This window comes from Gossypium hirsutum, chromosome A02 (assembly GCF_007990345.1).
Source record: "Gossypium hirsutum isolate 1008001.06 chromosome A02, Gossypium_hirsutum_v2.1, whole genome shotgun sequence".
In the NCBI taxonomy this organism is placed as follows: domain Eukaryota; kingdom Viridiplantae; phylum Streptophyta; class Magnoliopsida; order Malvales; family Malvaceae; genus Gossypium; species Gossypium hirsutum.
The window spans coordinates 13,120,442-13,138,389 of record NC_053425.1 but is presented as its reverse complement, the minus strand read 5'-3'; the positions used below and the strand labels follow the sequence as shown (position 1 = coordinate 13,138,389).

Sequence of the window (17,948 nt, the reverse complement as noted above, 5' to 3'; positions counted from 1 at the left end):
AGTAAATATTAGTACTCGTAGTTCCTTTGGGTTCGGCAATCCAGTCTTACTGAACTATACTACTGTTCGATAGGTACACTTGCCTTAATCGTGATAATAAGTTAGTCTCAAGAACGTTTCATTTATAAATTTTTAAAACCTATTACAAATATCACACATCAAGTTTTTGGTGCCATTGCCAGGGAATTAGGATTTTAGGAAAACTCGATTTTTATTACTTTAGCCATTTACTTTATTCGCAATTTAAGTTTGTATTTTCTTTTCTTTTCTAATTTTTCTCTTATTTCCTTCTGACAGGTTTTTCTAGTTTATGACCAGAAGAAACCTGTCAGGACCACTACTTTTTGATAGCAAGATTGATCGTACAGTTTACAGAAACTGAAGAGAAATAAGGTGAAGCTTACGATACATAGAGGAAGAGCAAGGGGACGATACTTCAACCATAACCGAAGAGATGGCTGAAAACCAAGAAAATCCGCTACCTCTTGCGATTGCTGTTAATCAGGATCCTACTCCGCGCACTATGTATGATTATGCTAAACCTTCTTTAACATGAACTGAATCAAGCATAGTTAGACCTTCTGTAACCGTAAATACTTTGAATTGAAACCTAACACAATTCAAATGATAAAACAGTTTGTTCAGTTTGATGGTTTGCAGGACGATGATCCCAAAGCTCACTTGGCAAACTTTTTGGAACTATGTGATACATTTAAAATTAATGGCGTTTTTGATGATGCTATTCGCCTTCGGTTATTACCTTTTTTATTGAGAACAAAGCTAAACAGTGGTTGAACTCATTTCCACGGGGGTCAATCACTACTTGGGAACAAATGACCGAAAAGTTTTTATTAAAATATTTTTCACCGGTTAAAACGGCTAAATTATGTAATGATATCTCTTCCTTTGTGCAGATGGATTTAGAAACACTCTGCGATGCATGGGAGAGATACAAAGACCTATTGAGAAGATGCCCTCACCATAGGTTACCACTCTGGCTACAGGTTCAAACCTTTCATAATGGCGTGAATCCTTCTACTCGACAAATGGTTGACACAGCTACTGGCGGAACCATTAATAATAAGACACCTGAAGATGCCTATGAATTTATAGAGGAGATGTCACTGAATAACTATTAGTGGCAACTTATGAGGACAAAGCCAACGGAAACAGCCGGTGTTTATAACGTCAATACGGTCACCATGCTCTCTATTCAGGTAGAACTCTTGAATAAGAAAATTAATGGTTTCCTTAGTTCTTCACATGTTCACCCAGTAATGCAATGCGAAGCAAGTGGAGGTGGATCAAGCAGTTCAAAATACCCACATTATGGCCACAACATAAGAGCGAACAGTTAAATTACATGGGTAACAATCCTCAATCTCAAAACAATCCTTATAGCAATACTTACAATGCAGGTTGGAGGAGCCACCCAAATTTTTCATTGGGAGGCCAAGGGAATCAGAGACCACCACCTCCAGGCTTCCAACAACCACCCTACCAACAAGAGAAAAAATTGAACCTTGATGAGATGCTAACAAAATTCATCTCAGTGTCAGAAACTCATTTTCAGAATACCAAGACAGCACTCAAACACCAACAAGCATCAATCCATGGGCTCGAAACTCAGATTGGACAGCTCGCCAAGTTGATTACCGAACAACCACAAGGTAGCCTACCAAGCAACACTGAATCTAACCCAAGGGAGCAAGTCAACGTGATTTCCATTCAAGATGAGGAAGGGCTAGTTGCAGAACCGAGGCCAGAAACGGTGGTAAGCATAGGTAAGGATGAGGTATGTAACACCCTTCGCCCGTATCCCTCGCCGGAACAGGGTTCGAGGTGCTACCAGATTTAAACTCATCCATTTATATAAAACCAGACCGTAAAAATTTTTGATCAATTTTAAACTTTTCATACACACGTATATTATCCTTTAATCGGGCTTACAAGGCCCAAAATATTCATGAGGCATTATTAAATATTTACCAATATCTTAGTCTTGTATCATTTACTTACTCAACTTTACAACCCTATACATGCCATAGACTCGAAACACTAAGATTTACTTACGCCGATAGCGTAGACTTGACAATGTGATAATATCTCTGACGGCCTCCAACCCGATCTAACCTGGCAACCCTAGGGAATATGGGAAAGAAAAGGGGAGTAAGCTTTACGCTTAGTAAGTTCATAAGAAAACAATAAGCAACTCATTAACAAGTTTTATCAATGTTTACAACATAATCACAAATTCACTACAAGTTGTCTTCCTGAGCAATAGTCACTAAATTATTTATAACTGGAGCTACAAAACTCCAAATCAATTACCGTTAATTTTCCTGAAAATAGACTCATATATCTTCCATCCATAAAATTTTCAGAATTTTAGGTTTGGCCAATAAATACCAGATTTTTCTTAAAGTTTCCCCTGTTTCACTGTTTGACTAATCTGACCACTCTTCACTACGAATCAAATTTCTCATTGTACAGAATTCAAAATATGTTTTAGTTGACTTCATTTGAAACTAGACTCATTAAGGAGTCTAAGCATATAAACTTATAACTATTTTTTTTACAAATTATAATGATTTTCTAAAAACAGAACAGGGGACCCTGAAGTCATTTGACTCTATCCCACGCCACTTCAAATATCTCATTATCAGAAATTCTTTTGCTTACACGGTTTCTTTTATAAGAAACTAGACTCTTTAAGATTTAATTACATAATTTATTCAGCTTCTAACTCAACTCCAACAATTTATGGTGATTTTCCAAAATCACGTTACTGCTGCTGTCCCAAGCAGATTTATTACAAATTTACTCTTTCACACATTCTTTGCATTCACATTATTTAAACATGTATATCACTAATCAATTTCATAACATATCTATAATTTCACTCAAGCATAATCTCAATACAAATACATCATGCTCAATGATTCGCACACAACCGTTCAAATTAGCAATTATAAGATGATTCCGCACATAGTCCACCCTTATCGATAATTTACGATGGTTTTGCCCTTACTCACATATATGACATAGGCATTTTCACCTATGCTTCTCATTTCACACTCATGATTCAATTCCAATCGATCTAACATGCATAAGAATATATCACATACCTAGCCAACTTAATGCGTTGAACAAATTCAATTGCCGATTTAACACAAGGTCTCATAGTCTTAGACTTTTATCAAATCACCGGCATTTAGCCTGCTAGGTTTTAAACCCGATAATATTATTCACCAGCTTAAAGCTTGCTAGGCTCAAAGCCCAAATATCACCATTATAAAGTTGTCTCATAAACAATTCATATAATATAGCATGTATACCTGTTCACTTTGCTCTATTTAATCATTCAATCACAATTTATAATTTCCCTTTGAATCATTCGATATTTTGCACCCTAAGTGTCATTCTCAATATCTCGCACACTAAGTGCCATTCTCAATATTTCGTACACTGAGTACCATGATTGATTGCCCCGCACACTAAGTGCCACATTTTGTCGATATGTCGTCAGACATTAAAGTATTCACGTATATACAATTTATACAATATTAAAGCATAAGAAAGATCAATTTAACAATGCTTATTGCATACGAACTTACCTGGCTAAATTGTAGAGATACCAAAGTTCAGGGGCATTTTGGTAATTTTCTCATTTTTATCGATTTTCCACCCGATCTTGATCTAAATTAATAATTTCATTCAGCATATTAATTTAGACATTAAAACACCTCATTTCATACAATTTGGTCATTTTTGTCATTTTTACAAAATTACCCCTAAAGTTTTACTTTTATTGATTTTAGTCCCTGAGCTCAAAACATGCAAATTAACCATTTTGAACCATAATTAAGCTTAGCCAAATGTTCATGGTATCAAAACAGTCCATAATTCACTTTATGGCAAAATTATAGTTTTGCCCCTAATATTTCAACTTCTTTACAATTTAGTCCCTATATCATAAAAATGCAAATTCATGAAATTGAGTAAAATTCTACTATAGACGAATATCACTAGTGTCTCTAGCAGCCCACACATTTCATTTATTTGACATTTTAACCACAAAGTTTTCACATTTATCAATTTAGCCATTAATTGTCAATTTCACAAAAATTCACTTAACAAAAAGTGTTTAACTATCAACAAGGACTAATATTCTTCCATTAAACTTCAAAGCCCTATTATACTCATCAATGGCAAATATCAAACTATTCAATGGTTTTGAAAAATAGTCTCCTCATTAGATAGATTAAGCAACAACGATCCCGAAAATATAAAAATAATTAAAAACGGGACTAGAAATGCCTACCATGCATTAGCTAAAAGTTGGAAGCTTCTTCCATGGCTTCTCAAGCCTTCATATTCGGCTGGTAAAAAGAGAATGAAAAAGATGACACCTTGATTCTTTTATTATATTCATTTTATTATTATTTTTAACCAATTTACAATATTAACCTTTATACACTTTATTTATTACAACAAATGCCAAGCTATCATATCCCACTATCTCTTTAATGGGCTAATTACCAAATAAGGACTTCTACTTTTAAGTTCTATATCTATTTAATACCTTTAGGTTATAGAACACAACTTTTGCACTTTACACAATGTAGTCCTTTTTGTTTAATTAACTATCGAAACGATAAAATTTTTCAACGAAACTTTAATACCATCTTATTGCCACTACGTAAATATTTATAAAAATATTTACGACTCGGTTTATAGAAACAAGGTCCCGATACCTCATTTTCTAAACCCACTTCACCTTAGGGTCATACCACTTAAACTTAATAAATCGCTTATAAAACAAAAATCACAATATCAAAAACATTTTTAAAATCACAATTAACTCGTAAATATTAAATATAATATTTACCAACCTACTCGTTCGGATTTGGTGGCCCCGAACCCACTGTTCTGATCAACTCTAAAAAAAACAGGCTGTTACAACTCTCTCCCCTTAGGGATTTTCGTCCCTGAAAATCTTTCCAAAGAATAAATCAGTGATTTTCTTTCACCAACCTCAACAATTTCTCACCTAGCCTCAGATTTCTCAACTTTTCAATCTCATGAGCTAAGATTATGATCTGCTCTTTGCTATACATCATAACAAGCTGAGTTTCTACTTCTGTAAGAGATACTATAGATAAAGGATCTTATTTGTATCATCACATCATATATGTAAAAAAACACATTACAGGTCTTCTCAAGTTTTGATAATAATCTCATTCAATCCGATGAACTACGAACTCAACTTCTCTTTATAGCTAAATCTAGAAATTCTATTCCCACTATAATACCTTTACAAATACTCAATTTTCTAATTGAAAATTCAATGCTTTTACGCATCAAGCCCACATATATTTTCTGTAAATCTGAAACTGTTTTTAGACGGTCATGAATTACTTTCATTTCCCTTCAGTCTTTCCAATCACATCGACCCCGAAATTCTTTTTATAAAAATTCAATTCAATACAACGAAGTTCAGTAATTGGAACTATACCACACTCATACAATGCTATCTTAACATTCATCTCATAACTATTATTATTATATGCAAACTTAACCAACAATAAATGTCTTTCTCGGTTGCTTTCAAGTTCTAGAGCACAGTGTTACAAAGTAATTCCATACCCAAAGCTCATAGTAGTTTATTTTAGTAACACGATATAATCCTCGTGTCTCCATTTGAACAATGAAAACTAGCACTCTTTTAGTACTCCCCGTACGGACAGATAATTACCACTGTGCTAGATGTCACAATTGTCGTAAAATCTCTAGATTTCTCAATACACGAACTCTATCTCGACATAACGAACAATTGTAGGTTCCAATTTGAAATTCTAAATCAGAAATCAATTTACGTTGTACCCTTTTTAACTTGTAATTCACTGACACACCTCTTAACCTCACAAATTTGCTAATTAAACATCAATTTAGTTTCTAGCTCAGCTAATAACTACTCATCATTTGATAAAATTAATCACATGATTATCGACCGTAAAATACATAAAGATTCTCGCTCAGAACCTCAAAGACTATAATCATTTGTCCAGATTGATAATCAATCGCTGACTCATAATCTTTCAACAGTTCAAACCATCTTTAATTCTTGTGTCGAATAACTCTTCACCTGAAAATTGACGCTTCAATTAACAATTTCTTCAACTGTTTACCACTTTATTGATAATTATCACATCATTCAGACTTCCCAATCACGATCTATAAGAACATTTCTCAATAAAATCGTTCTGATGGATATAATTCTGTATCATATCTTCTAGAATATGAATCATGCATTCAGAATATTCATCTATTTATCCGTGAACATTCAAACTTTATTTCCACCCTGTGGATAGATTCAGATACAAGTAACTCGATTAATCCTTCAAGCAATTAATCTAATCAAACTAGACAACTGAATCGATCTCGACTATCAAGTAATAACTTTTCAATTATTAATCAACGAAGCTTTGAACCATACTGAAGCCACAACCATCAGATAATTTAAAATCATAGTGCCATAATAAAGCTGACATCTCAACCGTATAGATATATAATGTCCCAATTATCAATAATACATTTTGAACATAAGAGAAATTGAAATATAGTTACAGTCATTCAATAGATATTTTTCACAGATAACCATATAGAATCATAAGAAAGCAGAGATACTGTAATTCTCGAATATATCACTATACTAATCTTTTTTAAGAAAGCACCCATATCAGATGACAGATATCTCAATGATGTTTCAAAGGAAATCCAGAAGTAAAGCATCACTCATATGCACCGAAATCAACAGCAATAGAAACAATATAATCTTCATGTATACTAAGCAGATCAACAGCCAGTAGGAGCAGAATACCAACATCACACAGATTTAATCGTCGATCTTTTCTTCCAATAAAATGAAATAGAATACCAGAGAAAGATATAATAATGCTAATTGTAACCCGAACAGCCCAACAATGCTTTCATATATCAATATATATAGATAATGTTCTCATATGATAAGAATTTCATCTGAAAATATACAACTTCACATACCTCTGAGGATAATTGAACACATAGAATACCCAGAAGAGTTCTCGTAAACCATTCGACTATAATTGCTGTGCTCAAATATCTTTATAATTCAAATATGATTCTACTGTCTATCTCTGACACCACTAATTTCTCATTATCCCAACACTAACGGAGGCCAATTCGGAAGAACTTCCAGTTAATATATTCTTTAGATATCATATCTGAATATTTGGTTTCATCTAATTCAACTTTTCTTTTAACAGTGACTTTGCATATTACAAATGGCCTTCAACACGATCCAATATCTTTTCTGTTACTGTCTTCACTTGCGGACTCATTCTCTTATCTGATCACAATACTAATCCTTCAATCACGAGACTCTGTCATTCCGCACTTGTAAGCTTATTTAAGCCATTTAGTACGGATCTCATTATAATGCTTTACCAATGAGGGGTAAGGGTTGTAAAGCCAACAATTTTAACTCTTACGTAAGCATGCACATCACACATACTATTATGAACGAACAGTTCATTACTAATTCCGTATTCTCAAACATCTAGCAATCATTTACTTATGATCATTTGGTACTTAACACATAGCTCATACGCTAAATCAAATCATAAATTCCAAATCAAAATATTCACACAACAATCATATACCCAACATCACAACTCATATACTCATATAATTATAACATTTATCAATAGCAGAATATCATGCATTCTGATTCATACCTTTTTATGAGTTTCAACTCATCACCAACACATTTTCACTCAAACATTTGAGTATAACATTCTGTACTATCAGAATTAGCTCTGTTGGAAAGCATATCTTTCTTATGAAAAACACATAGAATAAGCTTTGAAAGCTTAGTAAGCCTTAAGCAAATAAATCATTTCAATGATTATGAAAATTCCATATCACTAATCCGAATTGAAAAATAATCTCAATTGCATATACATTCATAGTACTCTTAAGTTCATATAACCTTATTAAATAGCTTCACTTATTTATATTTACTAATAACTTATGAATATGATTTTAAATTCGTGTGATAACTATCAATTCATTCGTATGAACAAAACTTGCACATATCTAATACATACCAACCAAAACATGTCATATTTTCCCATGTTTGATTCATGGAACCACAAGGTCACATGTCAAGCACATATAGCATATATTTATCTATTATTTATCACGTCTCATTTTCACATGGACTACATACATCTGACCAAGTTTATTCAATATCGATGCCACTGTCCCGGACAGGGTCTTACACGAATCATAAGTGATGCCAGTGTCCCAGACACGTTCTTATACACTACTTCAAATCAATGCCTTCGTCTCGGACGAGGTCTTACATGATCTCATTTCACACACTTAGTGCCCCAACAACCGATCTTGCACACACAGTGCTTGGTTACGGAACTCGCACACATAGTGTCTCAACAACCAATCTCGCACACACAGTGCTCAGTTACGGAACTCGCACACACAGTGCTCGGTTACGGAACTCGCACACACAGTGCCTCAACAATCGATCTTGCACACACAGTGCTCGGTTATGGAACTCGCACACACAGTGCCTCAACAACTGATCTCGCACACACAGTGCTCGGTTACGGAACTCGCACACATAGTACCTCAACAACCGATCTCGCACACACAGTGCTCGGTTATGGAACTCACACACACAGTGCCTATGTTCACTTGTTGTTGCACATTGAAGTGACTTAACCAAGTCTATAAAACATCACATATGTGCACTTTGAACATATCATTTCATTTAACTTTGGATTCATATATTCATGAACACTTAAACATTTCAGAGCCAACTTTAATTTAATCAAATCAGTATAGAACACAATTTCATTCGAACATCTAAGTACATATTCTATACTATTAAAATTAGCTTGATTGAAAGACTTATCTGTCTTATTCAAATAATTTTCGTCAGAGTCAGGAGATATCACACTATTGCAGGTCAAATATGGTATGTACAGCTAGACTCACATACGCCATGGTAGTCCTAGAACCGACTAAACCATGACTCTGATACCAATAAAATGTAACACCCTTTGCCCGTATCCCTCGCTGGAACAGGGTTCGAGGTGCTACCAGATTTAAACTCATCCATTTATATAAAACGAGACCGTAAAAGTTTTTGATCAATTTTAAACTTTTCATACACACGTATATTATCCTTTAATCGGGCTTACAAGGCCCAAAATATTCATGAGGCATTATTAAATATTTACCAATATCTTAGTCTTGTATCATTTACTTACTCAACTTTACAACCCTATACATGCCATAGACTCGAAATACTAAGATTTACTTACGCCGATAGCGTAGACTTGACAATGTGATAATATCTCTGACGGCCTCCAACCCGATCTAACCTGGCAACCCTAGGGAATATGGGAAAGAAAAGGGGGGTAAGCTTTACGCTTAGTAAGTTCATAAGAAAACAATAAGCAACTCATTAACAAGTTTTATCAATGTTTACAACATAATCACAAATTCACTACAAGTTGTCTTCCTGAGCAATAGTCACTAAATTATTTATAACTGGAGCTACAAAACTCCAAATCAATTACCGTTAATTTTCCCTGAAAATAGACTCATATATCTTCCATCCATAAAATTTTTAGAATTTTAGGTTTGGCCAATAAATACCAGATTTTTCTTAAAGTTTCCCCTGTTTCACTGTTTGACTAATCTGACCACTCTTCACTACGAATCAAATTTCTCATTGTACAGATTTCAAAATATGTTTTATTTGATTTCATTTGAAACTAGACTCATTAAGGAGTCTAAGCATATAAACTTATAACTATTTTTTTACAAATTATAATGATTTTCTAAAAACAGAACAGGGGACCCCGAAGTCATTTGACTCTATCCAACGCCACTTCAAATATCTCATTATCAGCAATTCTTTTGCTTACACGGTTTCTTTTATAAGAAAATAGACTCTTTAAGATTTAATTACATAATTTATTCAGCTTCTAACTCAACTCCAACAATTTATGGTGATTTTCCAAAATCACGTTACTGCTGCTGTCCCAAGCAGATTTATTACAAATTTACTCTTTCACACATTCTTTGCATTCACATTATTTAAACATGTATATCACCAATCAATTTCATCACATATCTATAATTTCACTCAAGCATAATCTCAATACAAATACATCATGCTCAATAATTCGCACAGAACCGTTCAAATTAGCAATTATAAGATGATTCCGCACATAGTCCACCCTTATCGATAATTTACGATGGTTTTGCCCTTACTCACATATATGACATAGGCATTTTCACCTATGCTTTTCATTTCACACTCATGATTCAATTCCAATCGATCTAACATGCATAAGAATATATCACATACCTGGCCAACTTAATGCATTGAACAAATTCAATTACCGATTTAACACAAGGTTTCATAGTCTTAGACTTTTATCAAATCACCGGCATTTAGCCTGCTAGGTTTTAAACCCGATAATATTATTCACCAGCTTAAAGCTTGCTAGGCTCAAAGCCCAAATATCACCATTATAAAGTCGTCTCATAAACAATTCATATAATATAGCATGTATACCTGTTCACTTTGCTCTATTTAATCATTCAATCACAATTTATAATTTCCCTTTGAATCATTCGATATTTTGCACACTAAGTGTCATTCTCAATATCTCGCACACTAAGTGCCATTCTCAATATTTCGTACACTGAGTACCATATTTGATTGCCCCGCACACTAAGTGCAACATTTTGTCGCTATGTCGTCAGACATTAAAATATTCACGTATATACAATTTATACAATATTAAAGCATTAGAAATATCAATTTAACAATGCTTATTGCATACGAACTTACCTGGCTAAATTGTAGAGATACCAAAGTTCAGGGGCATTTTGGTAATTTTCTTATTTTTCTCGATTTTCCACCCGATCTTGATCTAAATTAATAATTTCATTCAGCATATTAATTTAGACATTAAAACACCTCATTTCATACAATTTGGTCATTTTTGTCATTTTTACAAAATTACCCCTAAAGTTTTACTTTTATTGATTTTAGTCCCTGAGCTCAAAACATGCAAATTAACCATTTTTAACCATAATTAAGCTTAGCCAAATGTTCATGGTATCAAAAAAGTCCATAATTCACTTTATGGCAAAATTATAGTTTTGCCCCTAATATTTCAACTTCTTTACAATTTAGTCCCTATATCATAAAAATGCAAATTCATGAAATTGAGTAAAATTCTACTATAGACGAATATCACTAGTGTCTCTAGCAACCCACACATTTCATTTATTTGACATTTTAACCACAAAGTTTTCACATTTATCGATTTAGCCATTAATTGTCAATTTCACAAAAATTCACTTAACAAAAAGTGTTTAACTATCAATAAGGACTCATATTTTTCCATTAAACTTCAAAGCCCTATTATGCTCATCAATGGCAAATATCAAACTATTCAATGGTTTTGCAAAATAGTCCCCTCATTTTATAGATTAAGCAACAACGATCCCGAAAATATAAAAATAATTAAAAACGGGACTAGAAATGCCTACCATGCATTAGCTGAAAGTTGGAAGCTTCTTCCATGGCTTCTCAAGCCTTCATATTCGGCTGGTAAAAAGAGAATGAAAAAGATGACACCTTGATTCTTTTATTACATTCATTTTATTATTATTTTTAACCAATTTACAATATTAACCTTTATACACTTTATTTATTACACCAAATGCCAAGCCATCATATCCCACTATCTCTTTAATGGGCTAATTACCAAATAAGGACTTCTACTTTTAAGTTCTATATCTATTTAATACCTTTAGGTTATAGAACACAGCTTTTGCACTTTACACAATTTAGTCCTTTTTGTTTAATTAACTATCGAAACGATAAAATTTTTCAGCGAAACTTTAATACCATCTTATTGCCACTACGTAAATATTTATAAAAATATTTACGACTCAGTTTATAGAAACAAGGTCCCGATACCTCATTTTCTAAACCCACTTGACCTTAGGGTCATACCACTTAAACTTAATAAATCGCTTATAAAACAAAAATCACAATATCAAAAACACTTTTAAAATCACAATTAACTCATAAATATTAAATATAATATTTACCAACCTACTCATTCGAATTTGGTGGCCCCGAAACCACTGTTCCGATCAACTCTAAAAAAAATGGGCTGTTACAAGGTAGGCCACAATGAGCCAATGCCGGTGATTACAGAATATAAATCTCTTGTGCCATACCCTAATGCGACAAGGAAAGATCACTCAGACAAACAATTTGGTAAATTCCTTAAACTTCTAAAGAAACTGCATATTAAGTTATCGTTTATTGAAGCCCTTTCGCAGATGCCAAACGCAGTCAAGTTTTTAAAGGAGCTTCTAGCAAATAAACAGAAGTTAGATGAAGCATCGCATGTGGAGCTGAACGCGGTCTGCTCAGCCATTCTACAGAATAAGCTGCCCAACAAACTAAAAGATCCAGGGAGTTTTACAATTCCTTGTTTAATTGGTAGTTTAGATGTTAATAATGCGTTGGCTAATTTAGGGGCTAGTATCAATGTTATGCCTTACAAATTGTTTAAGCAACTAGGTCTAAAGAAACCCAAACAAACTAGGATGAGCATTCAATTAGTAGATAAAACTATCAGATTTCCTAGGGGTATTATTGAAGATGTCCTCGTTAAAATCGACAAATTTATATTCCTAGTTGATTTCGTTGTTCTAGACATAGAGGAGGATAGCAACGTCCCCTTAATTTTTGGAAGGCCTTTTTTAGCAACCACCAGAACAATTATTAATGTTGGCACATGTGTGGGAGATGAAACAATCACCCTTCAAGCCCGTAATTCGAAGAACACATCAAAAATTGAAGGTGACTGTATAAATCATTTGGCTAAAACTAACCAAATAGTGCAACCTTCTTTGCAGAAAACAGGTTTGAAGAACATACATAAGCCAAGCAACAACAAAGAACCCATCCATGAAGAACGAAGATTACAAATCGAGGAGCTAGATGAATGGCGGACACATAAATTGAGAAAACACGATAAACCAAAACCATGCCATGAGGAGCTTAATTCCTCCAAAAATCAACTTAAAGTTGAAGACAAAGTACTACTAGATGCAGCAGATCCTCGAATCGCCACTTCTGAACCAAATAAAGAAACCTCTTTTACGGTAATTAGTATTTTTCCATACGGTACGATCGAGGTAAATCACTCCAAATTTGGCACTTTAAGGTAAATGGTACTCGTCTTAAACCTTATGTTGATAAAATTGATAGTAGGGATGAGGAGTGTCAACTCCTCGATTCACCATGATCACACACTAGAGAAGTAAGTCGAGCTTAGACTATAAATAAACGTTTCTCAGGAGGCAACTCGAGCACTAACAATATTAATTTCTTTAAATTTTAGTTTTTAACATCTAACGTATTAGCCGAATCACGGAACGCAGGCTTCTTAAAGCCCACACGGCCAGGCATACGGGCATGCCTTAGGTAGTGTGAAAATAGGGCAAAATTTTCCCAACATGAGAAGAGATAAGTCGCCACGGCCGTGGGACATGGCCATGGGCGAAATTGCCAAAATAAAACGGGTATTAGACACGCCCGTGTCTTGAAACCGTGGTTGAAACTGAAAATGGAACATGAGCGTAAGACACGCCTGTGCCCTCCACCCGTGGTCGACATTGTCAAAATGAACACGGGCGTGAACCTACGTACACGGGCGTGGGAGAAGCGAACGAAGCAAGACACGGCCGTGCAACACGGTCGTGTACACTCACACGCCCGAGCAACACGGGCGTGGGCCAAATGTCAGACGCACCCAAATTCAAAATTCGTGAAACACACGGGCAAAAATTAGGGCACACGGGTGTGTCTCCCTGCCGTGTGCCCTAAAATCTATAAAAACCCCTCACTATTCATCATCTCCCTCCCCAAAAATTTATAACCCTAGTCGCTGCAACTCCACACGCCCTACCCCCCACGCCCGTGCGCCACCTACAACATCGATTCTGACGCCCCAAGTTTCTTCTTTTGCGTTTGTTTACTCTTTTCTCTCTATTTTCTCTAAATATATTGTTTATTTCATGATTCCTTTGCTATATTGAACTATTTTTGAAATATTCATAGTTAAAATAATAGAATACTTTTGCTCTTTATAAGAATTTTTTCATTTTAGTTACCACATCCTGCTACACTCTTCCATTTTTCTTGTTTCCATGAAATTTATGCTTACACACATGCATCCATTCATTAGATATTCCCAAAACATTATTTTCATAAGTCCTATTTTCATAACTTGATATATTCGCTTTAATTGTTTTGAGTTTTATCTATTGATATATAGCCTTGATTTTCCATACTATTCTTGGGGCATATTGATTGAACTTCGATTTTTCAATGCAGGTACAATGTTGTCCTCACGCGGTAAGTAGACCGCTGTTCCCGCCTCGAAGAAGTAGAAAGGAGCAGCGTTATCTCGGGTCCTACCACGGAGATTAGGCACCTCTTCCTCGAGGTTCCCTTGGTACCCCAGGAGGAATTATATCAGATATTACGGGTCCAACCTTTAGGTGTAGACTGCTGCATTGACTGGGCCGCACTCGAGCAGATCCAATTGGCTGATGCGGTTCGAGCCCTCCTAACAACTGACTCGTGGGGGCTCTTCTTCAATATCGTCGAGCCGACGTATCTCGAGTTTAAATTGAAACTCTGCTCGACGTTCCATCTTCAGACCGTTATGACCAATTTCGGCGATCCTAGAACAGTCCAGTTCTGCCTCGGTGGTCTAGTACGCCAGTTGAGCGTACCCGAGTTCTAGATTGCACTAGGGCTGTACACAGAGGAGTTTATGGACAACAATGACCTCGACACCCTCTACCGCCACATCCACTACTCCCCCTTGAAATGTTAGAGGGACCTCGTCCCTGCCTCGGCCACCTACGATCCTAGCTGCTCCAAGGCATCGGCTCTCTATCCTTTATTGAGGTATCTATACCCTATTTTGGCTCACACTCTGACAGGGAGACGAGAGAGCACCAGCGTCGTCACTACCCACGACACCTATTTCTTATGGAGTATGTCGAACGGTCACGTTATCGACCTCACCTACTTTATTGCCTTCTCCATTCTCTACCAGACGGAGAGGCATAGGAGAGGGATCATCTCTACCAGGCCCTATGTGACTTGATTGGCTCGACACTTCGGGCTCCTCAACACAGCAGCCCAATCATCCTCCCTCACTCATCGGCCAGATGTCCCCACAGGGCATCTCGAGCATGCTAAGCATGAGGATGATCAAGAAACGAGGTGGCACATACCCTCCTCAGTACCGCCTTGCCCAGTCCATCAATGAGGAGGGCCCAAAAGACATTCCTGATGATGTCCCTCCACGTCACGAGGATCCACTGACTCAGCCACCACCCACCACTCGTCCAGTTCATGCGGCGGCTTCATACGCTGACATCTCTGAGCGCCTTACCCAATTCGAGCAACAGTGTTTTCAGCATTTCGATAACATTGATACTACTCTACAGTAAATTTGTCAGCACTTCCACATCTCATCGCCACCCACACCTTACAACCATCTAGCGATGAAGATGTTTAAAAACTTTTATTTATTATTTTATGTTTTTACTTTTATTCTATTTTAAGACTACTTTTTATTTTTCTTTAAGCTTATTTTTACTAGGTTTTATAATTATTATTTTACAATTTTCAATTTCAGCTATTTCATTATGAGTAATTATGCTTCCTTATATTTCCTAAAAAGTTTTTGATTCTGTCACAGCTATAAAGAGCTCCAAAGCTCATCATCGCATAAGAACTAAAAACTCCACCGAGAAAGGTTCTCCACGACTGCCATGTCTTGCTCAACCACGACCATAGCTACCACCAGATATAATATTCTTTTGGCATAGGACTTATAGACTAATGAACATCTACCACCACCGGAGTATCCTCCTCCACTCTCACGCCTATTATTCTTTAAAACTCCAGTTCAAAGAATTCATTCATCATTCAAGAAGTTTCACTTCTCTCTTTATCTTATGATTATAACTCTATCTTTTTCAATATATCTACCTTTGTACATTGAAGGCAATGTACATCTTAAGTGTGGGGGGGTCTTTTATATCACTATTAGAAATCCCTGAATTCTATCTTCTTCTCACGTGAATCACTCATATCACTATTAGAATGAATTTTAATTAACTTATGATTTTTATTGATATGTCTTGAATTAAAACATAGGCATTTATGCATTGATTGTTTAAACTTTAAAACATTAGGGAATCAAGCATGATAAGTTGATTTTTGAAGAATTAAAAACTTTTAGGTTGTTTCCCTAAGTTTAGGTATTATATTGAGTTGGAATTCACAAGTTTAAGCATCAAAAAGCCATAATTTTTGTGAGATCTTGAGCCTTTAGAGCATCTATTACTTCTTTCATGCACACTTTCATTATGAGTGCGTTAGTATTGAATTCTTATTCTAGAACTTGCTTGATTATGCATGTCAAGACCACACCATTTGATTTGATATGTTAAAATGATAAAGACATTTAGGTTTAACCTACTCACTCCATAAAAACCTACCTTCATAATTAACCATTAGTGAACCCCTTTGAGCCTAACAAGCCATTAATTGATTTACCCTCAATATTAACCCATAAACCATTATTATTGAAATCTCCTAATTTGATCTTTATTTTTGTCGAGATTTGATTTGAACTAATTGCTTAGCTATGTTTTGTTCTTCTATGTATTTGACTTGTTCTAAAAAAAAACAATACTTACATACATATTAGTAGTAATTCGCCATTTTTTGAGCTTGAGTGTTAATTCCATATTCTGAGAAAAAGCTTACTTGTATTCAACTGATGACTAGTCATTTTTCTAGCCAGGTAATTTTTTAATTCAATCTCGATTCTAACCTTTTCTTTCAGCTTGTGACAACATCCCCTAACCAAAGCTACGATACAACCCTCTAAAGACCTTTCTGATTGAGGTATCATCTCAATATATAGTGGTGGAGATCTGATTTTTAAGCAAGCCTATGGTAATAACTTCTCATATTGACTAATGAGTGCTTTAATTGATGTCATTAATACCTTGAGTTATTTGAGTGAATCTTTAGTAAAGATGTTAAACTCTGTGATATTTTGATTAAGGTAATCACTTAGATGAGGGAAGACACCTATATTCTCATGATAAAAATGCTCAACTTAGAATGTTTGAAACTTTGATGTACTTTTAGTTGAATTTTCAATGTATAAATACTCATGGATTATTTTGAGATATTATTGATAGGGATTATAAATTGGCAAGAATTTATTTTGATCGTGAGTTGACGATTTTGCTTGAGGACAAGCAAATGCTTAAGTGTGGGGGTATTTGATAAACCGTAATTTAGACATAGTTTTATCCCATGCTTAGCGCATTTACGGATGATTTCTCCTTATATTTCTTGAATTCGATGCTCCTAATCCTTTAATTTCATGTTCTATACTTAGGTGAGCATAAGAGAGTAAAAAGAGCAAGAAACGGGCTGAAAACGGAGAAAATGGACCCACATGGGAAAATAACACGGCCTGGACTTCCTCACACGGGCGTGCCACACGGTCGTGTCAATTTGGAAGGATCAAAGTACGACTTACACGGGTGGATCGCACGCCCGTGCCCATTTAACAGCCTTGACCACGACCTTAAGTAATCACATATGGGTGTGCCATACGTGCGTGTCCTTGCTTAACCCAAGTTTAGTTCAATTCGAAAAAGGCCAATTTTGAGGGCTCTTAGGCATTCCAAAGCCTATTTAAACACTTTAGGAGGCACTTAGGAAGGGG

At 35.3% G+C, this 17,948-nt stretch overlaps 1 non-coding gene across 1 annotated transcript; it reads right to left on the bottom strand.

The window, feature by feature from the left end:
- Positions 1-881: 881 nt before the first annotated feature.
- On the bottom strand, positions 882-988 carry LOC121217340 (small nucleolar RNA R71). Its single transcript, XR_005913423.1, has one exon. It is a non-coding gene; the product is annotated as a small nucleolar RNA R71 (small nucleolar RNA).
- Between the last annotated feature and the right edge of the window lie 16,960 nt (positions 989-17,948).